This window comes from Triticum aestivum, chromosome 2B, assembly GCF_018294505.1.
Source record: "Triticum aestivum cultivar Chinese Spring chromosome 2B, IWGSC CS RefSeq v2.1, whole genome shotgun sequence".
Taxonomy (NCBI): Eukaryota; Viridiplantae; Streptophyta; class Magnoliopsida; order Poales; family Poaceae; genus Triticum; species Triticum aestivum.
The window spans coordinates 799,178,362-799,189,533 of NC_057798.1; positions in this window are offsets into that span (position 1 = coordinate 799,178,362).

An 11,172-nucleotide genomic window follows, 5' to 3' on the forward strand; every position below is an offset into this window, starting at 1 on the left:
CGGGCGGCGCGAGGCGGCGGGGAAGTGGCCCGCTCGGGCCGCACGGGGGCCGGGCGCGGGCTCCCGCGGGCCGGCGGCGGCGGCGATGTGGTCCTGCTACATGGCGGCACCGGAGTGGTCGGGGGCGCCGGCGGACGTGTCCGGTCAGGCGGCGGACATGTCCGTCGGTGGCTGGGAGCTGTTTTTTTTTTAAAACTAGGGTTTGAGACGAGGGGATCCGGGATTTGGAGGAGGGGGTCTATAAATAGACATAAGTGGAGCTAGGAGAGTCCAAATGAGGTGCGGTTTTCGCCCACACGATCGTGATCGAACGCTCTAGGGCATGGAGCAGAGTTTGGTGGGTTTTGGGTCAAATTTGGGGGGTGTTGGGCTGCAACACAACGAGGCCTTTTCGGTCCCTCGGTTAACCGTTGGAGTATCAAACGAAGTCCAAATGATACGAAACTTGACATGCGGTCTACCGGTAGTAAACCAAGGCCGCTTGGCAAGTCTCGGTCCAATCCGGAAATGTTTAAACCCCACACACGAAAGAAGACTAGAAATGACCACCGGAGGAGAACGAAGCGCCGGAATGCAAAACGGACAACGGGGAAAATGCTCGAACGCATGAGATGAACATGTATGCAAATGCGATGCACGAGATGACATGATAAGAGATGCACGAAAAAGAAAACAACACACGGAGACAAAGACCCGAACCCGAGAAATAAATATAACTAAGCGCCGGAGACGGCAAGAGTTGGATACAAATATGGAAATTATATCTGGGGCGTTACATCACCCCCTCCCGGAATGCCATCAACTCGGCAATGAAAGGATCTGAGATTCCAGGCAAAGTCTTACTCCATGCAGCGAGGAATGCTAGGTGGGAACGAACGACACCGCCAGCACCCCCCTTCATAGCATCCCCGTTAGTTGCTCCATCAGTGTTTATTGTAATCCACCACGGATCTGGTGGCCTCCAGCACTGATCAGCAAGATGCTTCGAGCGTCCTATTGGCAAGTCCAATAGTGTCAAGGTCTCATGCACCCATTTTATCGCCTGAACTGGGTCATATTCGTCCCTGTCATGTGTCCAGTTATTTCTTGAGGTCCAGACGGAGTGCATGATGGTGATAATCTTGCACCTTGTGTCATCATTGAACATGTTATCAAGCAAGATGTCTCTAGCCCATGTGTCTGGATGCAGTCTCGGTAGTGTGAATTTGAACCGATCCTTGGCCACAATCCAGAATTTCTTCGCATGCGTGCAGTCAATTAGCGCATGCTTGAGATCCTCATTCATAGCTTTGCATACATCGCAAATGCCAAGAGGTTTAATATGTCGGTATTGCAAGGTGACCGAGTCCGGGAGAATACCACGCAACACTCTCCACCAAAACACTCTGACCTTTGGTACCATATGAAGCTTCCATAAGGCAGTCCACAACTATTTGTTTGACGACGATGATTCTGTGATCGTCCCTTCCTCTAGAGCACCAAGCTCGTTACGAGTCACAAGAGAACGATACGCGGATTTTACAGAGTAGATGCCTGATCTTTCAAGAGCCCAAGCTAGCGTGTCCTCCCCTCCCGCAGGGTTTAAAGGGATGTTAAGTATGGCCTCTGCGTCGGGATGAAGGAAATTTTGTCGCACAACATCGACATTCCAGTGCCCTGTGTAGTTGTCAATCAAATCTGAAACTCTGTTGAGTTGAGCAGCACCGGTGCGTCCCATTGGTTTCATAGTGACAGTGTTCGGAATCCAACAGTCCGTCCATGTCGCAATCGATGTGCCATCTTCAACTCGTTTTATAAGGCCCACATCAAGAGTGGTCCTGCCCGCCACAATGGCCTTCCATGTGCTGGATGATCTAGTTGGTACAGTAGCGTGCCGAAAGTCTGTCAACGGGAAGTACTTTCCTTTGAGAACTCTGGAACAAAGGGTTTCCGGGTGAGTAATAAGTCTCTAGCCTTGCTTCCCAAGCATAGCTACATTAAAAAGATGCAAATCTTTGAAACCCATCCCGCCCTTAATTTTTGGTGTTGCAAGGTTCTTCCAAGACACCCAATGCAAGGATCGTTTGTCTATTGAGCTGCCCCACCAATACTTGGCCATGCAGGATGTCAAGCCCTTACACACCTTCTTTGTTAGCAAGAAACAACTCATACTGAAGGTTGGTATTGATTGAGCGACCGACTTGATCAAAGTCTCTCGAGCTGCGCAAGCCATATTTCTCTCTGACCATCCCCGAAATTTGCAGCGGCTTCTCTCGAGGATGTATTCAAAGGAACCACTAGTGATGCGGCCGACAGCAGTGGGGAGCCCTAGATAACGTTCAGAGAACGCTTCGACTGTAATTCCCAAAGTCTCTTTAAGTTCCTCTCGAAGAGGTGCTGCTGTATTGCCACTGAAAAAGATAGAGCTGTTCTCACGGTTGACATCTTGACCCGAGCAGTCAACATAAATCCGTAGAATGTCATTGGGTCTAGTAGCACTCTGGGTTTTGGCACTTAGAAATATCAAGCTATCATCAGCAAATAACAAGTGGTTAACCCATGGTGAGTGAATACTAACTCGTATTCCTCTGTCAATTTGCGCACCTCCATAACAATTCAGTAAAGGGTGAGGCCCTGTGCACAAATGAGAAACAAATAAGGTGATAGCGGGCAGCCTTGACGTAAGCCTCTGGAGGGATCAAAAAAGGGAAGAAGCTCTCCATTGACTTTGATTGTGAATCTGACCGAAGTTACACATTTCATCACCAATTTGATGAATTGATCATTGAAGCCTAGCTTGTTGAGCATAGCTTCAAGATAGTGCCACTCTACTCTATCATAAGCCTTCAGCATATCGAGTTTGACGGCACAACAAGAATTTTTCCCTTTCTTCCTTCTCCTGATAGTGTGTATACTCTCATACGCTATGAGGACGTTGTCAATGATCAAGCGTTCAGGGACGAAAGCCCTCTGTTCCTCGCCTATTATCTCATATAGGATGAGTCTCAGGCGGTTTACAATCGCCTTAACTGCAATTTTATATAAGACCGAGCAGAGAGCAATAGGACGGAACTGGGATATTTTCTGTGGATTCCTTACCTTAGGGATCAAGGTGATAGCAGTATCATTCAGTCCCATTGGTAGCCCACCACCGTTCAAAAACTCCAAGACGGCATGAGAGATGTCATCGCCAAGCACATCCCAATGTCGCTGGTAAAAACCAGCCGTGAAGCCATCGACTCCTGGGGCCTTTGAAGGGGCCATATCAAAGAGTGCCTTTTTGACTTCCTCGGCTATATATTCTTTATCTAGCAAGTCGTTCATACCTTCAGAGACTCGGGGTTGTACACAATCTAGGAGGTCATCCGTAGCCCGATACCCTTGTGTTTGGTACAACGCTGCAAAGAAACTTGATATTTCTTCCTTCACTTCATCAGGTTCAGTACATATGTGACCATCGCCCTTCTCCAATGAAGTGATTCTATTAATCCTCTTCCGAAGAGTGGCCTGAGCTTGGAAATAGCCCGTGTTTCAGTCGCCTTCTTTCAGCCACAGCACACGCGAACGTTGTTTAAGCCACACCTCTTCCTGTCGGAGTGCTTCACGGAGTTGCGTTGCTACTCGTTTTTCCTCCTCCGATGGCCCACGGCCAATCGAGGAACACCGTAGATGATCAAGGCGTTGCTGAAGTTTGCGTACTTTTTTCGTCATGTTGCCAAACTCCCGCGCTCCCCATGATCCCAACTTCTGTTGGACAACTGCCAGGGCGTCAACTACGCCTTGCAGGCCTCCTTGACCTGATCCCGCCTACCATATCTCACGAACAAGCTAGTCGTATTGCGCATGCGATTGCCAGACGTTCTCATGTCGAAACTTTTTTGCTGCTCCAGACCAACTGTTTGCTGCATGTGAACGGAATTCAGCTAGTATGTAACAGTGATCCGATTCCGCACTACTGATGTGTTTTACTGACGTAAACTCAAAGAGATGCAGGAAGGCTGCGTTCGCAAAGGCCCGATCGAGTCTTGCTTTAACATTTGCAGCTCCATCTTGCCTGTTATCCCATGTGAATGGTACGCCTCTCCACCCCAAGTCCTGGAGTGAGCACTCCTCTGTTACTTCCCGAAATGCCTTCATCTGGCTCTTCGGTCTCGCATTAACTCCAAAGTGTTCTTCTGCATATAGAGTCTCATTGAAATCCCCATGCAAATCCATGCATGATGCGGAAAAGTGAACAACGTGCGAAGGAAGCGCCAACTATGACATCTATTTTCCACTCGTGGCGCCCCATAAAACCCTGTGAACCGCCAAGATTTATCATCTTGCTTGACAGTCACATCAATGTGAGAAATACTATAGTTTTCCGAATTAACTTCCACATCTCTCGACCAAAATAGACCAATACCACCACTTAGCCCGTCGCTGTCGACGGCAAAACATCCTGAAAAACCGAGAGAGGTTTTCAAATCTTCTGTTGGGGAACGTAGCAGAAATTCAAAATTTTCTACGCACCACCAAGATCAATCTATGGAGATACTAGCAACGAGAGAGAGGGGAGTGCATCTTCATACCCTTGAAGATCGCAATGCGGAACTGTTACAAGAACGCGGTCGGTAGGGTCGTTCACGAAGCGATTCAGATCGCGGACGAATCCGATCTAAGCACCGAAGAACGGTGCCTCCGCGTTCAACACACGTGCAGCCCGGTGACGTCTCCCGTGCCTTGATCCAGCAAGGAGAGAGGGAGCGGTTAGGGAAGACTCCGTCCAGCAGCAGCACAATGGCGTGGTGGTGATGGAGGAGCGTGGCACTCCAGCAGGGCTTCGCCAAGCACTGCGAGAGACGAGGAGGGAGAGAGGTAGGGTTGCGCCAAGAGGGAGATGCTCTCATGTGTATGGCAGCCCCAAACCCCCACTATATATAGGGGGAAGGGAGGGGCTGCGCCCCCACCTAGGTTTCCACCCCTAGGGGTGGCGGCCAGCCCTACCTCACATCTAGGGGGGCGGCCAAGGGGGAGAGAGGGGGGCGCACCACTAGGTGGGCCTTAGGCCCATCTGAGCCTAGGGTTTCCCCCCTTTCCCTTCTCTCTTCGCCTTGGGCCCTGGTGGGGGGGCGCACCAGCCCACCTGGGGCTGGTCCCCTCCCACACTTGGCCCACGCAGCCCTCTGGGGCCGGTGGCCCCACCTGTTGGACCCCCGGGACCCTCCCGATGGTCCCGGTACATTACCGATAGCACCCGAAACTTTTCCGGTGACCAAAACAGGACTTCCCATATATAAATCTTTACCTCCGGACCATTCAGGAACTCCTCGTGACGTCCGGGATCTCATCCGGGACTCCAAACAACATTCAGTAACCACGTATATCTATTACCTATAACCCTAGCGTCACCGAACCTTAAGTGTGTAGACCCTACGGGTTTGGGAACCATGCAAACATGACCGAGACAACTCTCCGGCCAATAACCGACAGCGGGATCTGGATACCCATGTTGGATCCCACATGTTCCACGATGATCTCATCGGATGAACCACTATGTCAAGGATTCAATCAATCCCGTATACAATTCCCTTTGTCTACCGGTATAGTACTTGCCCGAGATTCGATCATCGGTATCCCGATACCTTGTTCAATCTCGTTACTGGCAAGTCTCTTTACTCATTCTGTAACACATCATCCCGTGATCAACTCCTTGGTCACATTGTGCACATTATGATGATGCATTACCGAGTGGGCCCAGAGATACCTCTCCGCCATACGGAGTGACAAATCCCAGTCTCGATTCGTGCCAACCCAACAGACACTTTCGGAGATACCCGTAGTGCACCGTTATAGCCACCCAGTTATGTTGTGACGTTTGGCACACCCAAATCATTCCTACGGTATACGGGAGTTGCACAATCTCATGGTCTAAGGAAATGATACTTGACATTAGAAAAGCTTTTAGCAAACGAACTACACGATCTTGTGCTATGCTTAGGATTGGGTCTTGTCCATCACATCAGTCTCCTAATGATGTGATCTCGTTATCAATGACATCCTATGTCCATGGTCAGGAAACCATAAACATCTATTGATCAACGAGCTAGTCAACTAGAGGCTCACTAGGGACATGTTGTGGTCTATGTATTCACACATGTATTACGGTTTCCAGTTAATACAATTATAGCATGAACAATAGACAATTATCATGAACAAGGAAATATAATAATAACCATTTTATTATTGCCTCTAGGGCATATTACCAACAGTCTCCCACTTGCACTAGAGTCAATAATCTAGTTCACATCACTATGTGATTGTAATGAATCCAACACCCACTGGGTTTGATCATATCTCGCTTGTGAGAGAGGTTATTAGCCAACGGGTCTGAATCTTTCAGATCCGTGTGTGCTTTACAAATATCTATGTCATCTCCTATATGCAGCTACCACGCGCTATTTTGAACTATTCCAAATAACAGCTCTACTATACGAATCCGGTCTACTACTCAGAGTCATCCAGAATAGTGTCAAAGTTTGCATCGGCGTATCCCTTTACGACGAACTCTTTACCACCTCCATTATCGAGAAAATTCCTTAGGCCACTAGTTACTAAGGATAACCTTGACCGCTGTGCTGTGATCCATTCATGGATCACACTTGTACCCCTTGACTGACTCATGGCAAGGCACACTTCAGGTGCGGTACATAGCATAGCATATTGTGGAGCCCACGTCTAAAGCATAGGGGACGACCTTCGTCCTTTCTCTCTCTCTTCTACCGTGGTCAGGTCTTGAGTCTTACTCAATACTCACACCTTACAACCAAGAACTCCTTCTTTGCCGATCTATTTTGAACTCCTTCAAAATCTTCTCACGGTATGTGTTCAATTGAAAGTACTATTAAGCGTTTTGATCTATCCTTATATATAGATCTTGATGCTCAATGTTCAAGTAGCTTAATCCAGGTTTTCCATTGAAAAACACTTCTCAAATAACCAAATATGCTTTCCAGAAATTCTACATCATTTCTGATCAACAATATGTTTAGAACATATACTCATCAGAAATTTTATAGTGCTCCCACTCACTTCTTTGGAAATACAAGTTTCTCATAAACTTTGTATAAACCCAAAATCTTTGATCATCTCATCAAAGTGTATATTCCAACTCCGAGATGCTTACTCCAGTCCTTAGAAGGATTGCTGGAGCTTCGCATACTTGTTAGCATCTTTTAGGATTGACAAAAGCCTTCTGGTTGTATCACATGCAACCTTTCCTCAAGAAAATTGTTGAGGAAACAATGTTTTGACATCCTATCTGCAAGATTTCATAAATAATGCAGTAATTGCAAATACAATTCCAATAGACTCTTAGCATCGCTACGAGTGAGAAAGTCTCACCGTAGTCAACTCCTTGAACTTGTCGGAAAACATCTTAGCGACAAGTCAAGCTTTCTCAATGGTGACACATACCATCATTGTATGTGTTCCCTTTTAGAATCCATCTGTACCCAACAGCCTTACGACCATCAAGTAGTTCTTCCAAAGTTTACACTTTGTTTTCATACATGGATCCTCTCTCGAATTTTATGGCCTCGAGCCATTTGTCAGAATCCGGGCCCACCATCGCTTCTCCATAGCTCGTAGGTTCATTGTTGACTAGCAACATGACCTCCAAGACAGGACTAAGTACTACTCTGAAGTAGTACGCATCCTTGTCGACCTACGAGGTTCGGTAGTGACTTGATCTGAAGTTTCATGATCACTATCATTAGCTCCCACTTCAATTGGTGTAGGCACCATAGGAACAACTTCCTGTGCCCTGGTACAAACTAGTTGAAGTGATGGTTCAACAACCTCATCAAGTCTCCACCATCCTCCCACTCAATTCTTTCAAGAGAAACTTTTCCTCGAGAAAGGACCCGATTCTAGAAACAATCCCTTTTGCTTCCGGATCTGAAATAGGAGGTATACCCAACTGTTTTGGATATCCTATGAAGATTCATTTATCCGCTTTGGGTTCGAGCTTATCAGCCTGAAACTTTTTCACATAAGCGTCGCAACCCCAAACTTTTAAGAAACGACAACTTAGGTTTCTCTAAACCATAGTTCATACAGTGTCGTCTTAACGGAATTGTGTGGTGCCCTATTTAAAGTGAATGTGGTTGTCTCTAATGCCTAACCCATAAACAATAGTAGTAATTCGATAAGAGACGTCATGGTATGCACCATATCCAATAGGATGCAGTTATGATGTTCGGACACACCATCGCACTATGGTGTTCCAGGCGGTATTAGTTGTGAAACAATTTCCACAATGTCTTAATTGTGTGCCAAACTTGTAACTCAGATATTCATCTCTATGATCATATCATAGACATTTTATCCTCTTGTCACGACGATCTTCAACTTCACTCTGAAATTACTTGATCCTTTCAATAATTCAGACTTTTGTTTTATCAAGTAAATACACTTGGCATCTACTCAAGTCATCTGTGAAGTAAGAACATAACGATATCCACTGCGTGCCTCAGCACTCATTGGACTGCACACATCAAAATGTATTACTTCCAACAAGTTGCTTTCTTGTTCCATCTTACTGAAAACGAGGCTTTTCAGTCATCTTGCCCATGTGGTATGATTTGCATGTCTCAAGTGATTCAAAATCAAGTGAGTCCAAACGATCCATCTGCATGGAGTTTCTTCATGCATATACACCAATAGACATGGTTCGCATGTCCCAATCTTTTCAAAAATGAATGAGTCCAAAGACCCATCAACATGGAGCTTCTTCATGCATTTTCTACCAATATGACTCAAATGGCAGTGCCACAAGTATGTGGTACTATCATCACTATCTTATATCTTTTGGCATGAGCATGTGTATCACTACGATCGAGATTCAATAAACCATTCATTTGAGGTGCAAGACCATTGAAGGTATTATTCAAATAAACAGAGTAACCATTATTCTCCTTAAATGAATAACCGTATTGCGATAGACATAATCCAATCATGTCTATACTCAACGCAAACACCAAATAACAATTATTTAGGTTTAACACCAATCTCAATGGTAGAGGGAGTATGCGATGCTTGATCACATCAAGCTTGGAAATACTTCCAACACATATCGTCATCTCACCTTTAGCTAGTCTCCGTTTATTCCGTAGCTTTTTATTTCAAGTTACTAACACTTAGCAACCGAACCGGTATCTAATACCCTGGTGCTACTAGGAGTACTAGTAAAATACACATTAATATAATGTATATCCAATATACTTCTATCGACCTTGCTAGCCTTCTCAGCTACCAAGTATTTAGGGTAGTCCTGCTTCAGTGACCGTCCCCTCATTACAGAAGCACTTAGTCTCGGGTTTGGTTTCAGCCTTGGTTTTCTTCACTAGAGCAACAACTGATTTGCCATTTCATGAAGTATCCCTTCTTGCCCTTGCCCTTCTTGAAACTAGTGGTTTCACTAACCATCAACAATTGATGCTCCTTCTTGATTTCTACTTTCGCGGCGTCAAACATCGCGAATATTTCAAGGATCATCATATCTATCCTTGATATGTTATAGTTCATCACGAAGCTCTAGCAGCTTGGTGGCAATGACTTTGGAGAAACATCACTATCTCATCTGGAAGATTAACTCCCACTTGATTCAAGTGATTGTTGTACTCAGACAATCTGAGCACAAGCTCAACGATTGAGCTTTTCTCCCTTAGCTTGCAGGCTAAGAAACTCGTCGGAGGTCTTATACCTCTTGACGTGGGCACAATCCTGAAATCCCAATTTCAGCCCTCGAATCATCTCATATGTTCTGTGACATTTCAAAGTCGTCTTCGGTGCCTCAACTTTAAACCGTTTTAACATCACTAAACTATCACGTAGTTATCAAAACGTGTATGTCAGATGTTCGCAACATCCATAGACGACGCTCGAGGTTCAGCACACCGAGCGGTGCATTAAGGACATAAGCCTTCTACATAGCAATGAGGACAATCCTCAGTTTACGGACCCAGTCCGCATAATTGCTACTATCAACTTTCAACTAAATTTTCTCTAGGAACATATCTAAAACAGTAGAACTAAAGCGCGAGCTACGACATAATTTGCAAAAACTTTTTGACTATGTTCAGGATAATTAAGTTCATCTTATGAACTCCCACTCAGATAGACATCCCTCTAGTCATCTAAGTGATACATGATCCAAGTCAACTAGGCCGTGTTCGATCATCACGTGGGACGGACTAGTCATCATCGGTGAACATCTTCATGTTGATCATATCCACTATACGGCTCATGTTCGTCCTTTCGGTCTCTTGTGTTCCGAGGCCATGTCTGTACATGCTAGGCTCGTCAAGTCAACCTAAGTGTTCTGCATGTGTTAATCTGGCTTACAACCGTTGTATGTGAATGTTAGAATCTATCACACCCGATCATCACGTGGTGCTTCGAAACAACGAACTTTCGCAACGGTGCACATTTAGGGGGAACACTTTCTTGAAATTAGTATGAGGGATCATCTTATTTACTATCGTCATTCTAAGCAAATAAGATGCATAAACATGATAAACATCACATGCAATCAAATAGTGACATGATATGGCCAATATCATTTTGCTCCTTTTGATCTCCATCTTCGAGGCTCCATGATCATCATCGTCACCGGCATGACACCATGATCTCCATCATCATGATCTCCATCATCATGATATCCATCATCGTGTCTTCATGAAGTTGTCTCGCCAACTATTACTTCTACTACTATGGCTAATGGTTAGCAATAAAGTAAAGTAATTACATGGCGTTATCATTGACACGCAGGTCATACAATAAATAAGACAACTCCTATGGCTCCTGCCGGTTCTCATACTCATCGACATGCAAGTCGTGATACCTATTACAAGAATATGATCAATCTCATACATCACATATATTTCATTCATCACATAATTCTTGGCCATATGACATCACACGGTATATGCTGCAAAAACAAGTTAGACGTCCTCTAATTGTTGTTGCAAGTTTTTTACATGGCTGCTATAGGTTTCTAGCAAGAACGTTTCTTACCTACGCCAAAACCACAACGTGATATGCCAATTACTATTTACCCTTCATAAGGACCCTTTTCATCGAATCCGATCCGACTAAAGTGGGAGAGACTGGCACCCGCTAGCCACCTTATGCAACAAGTGCATGTCAGTC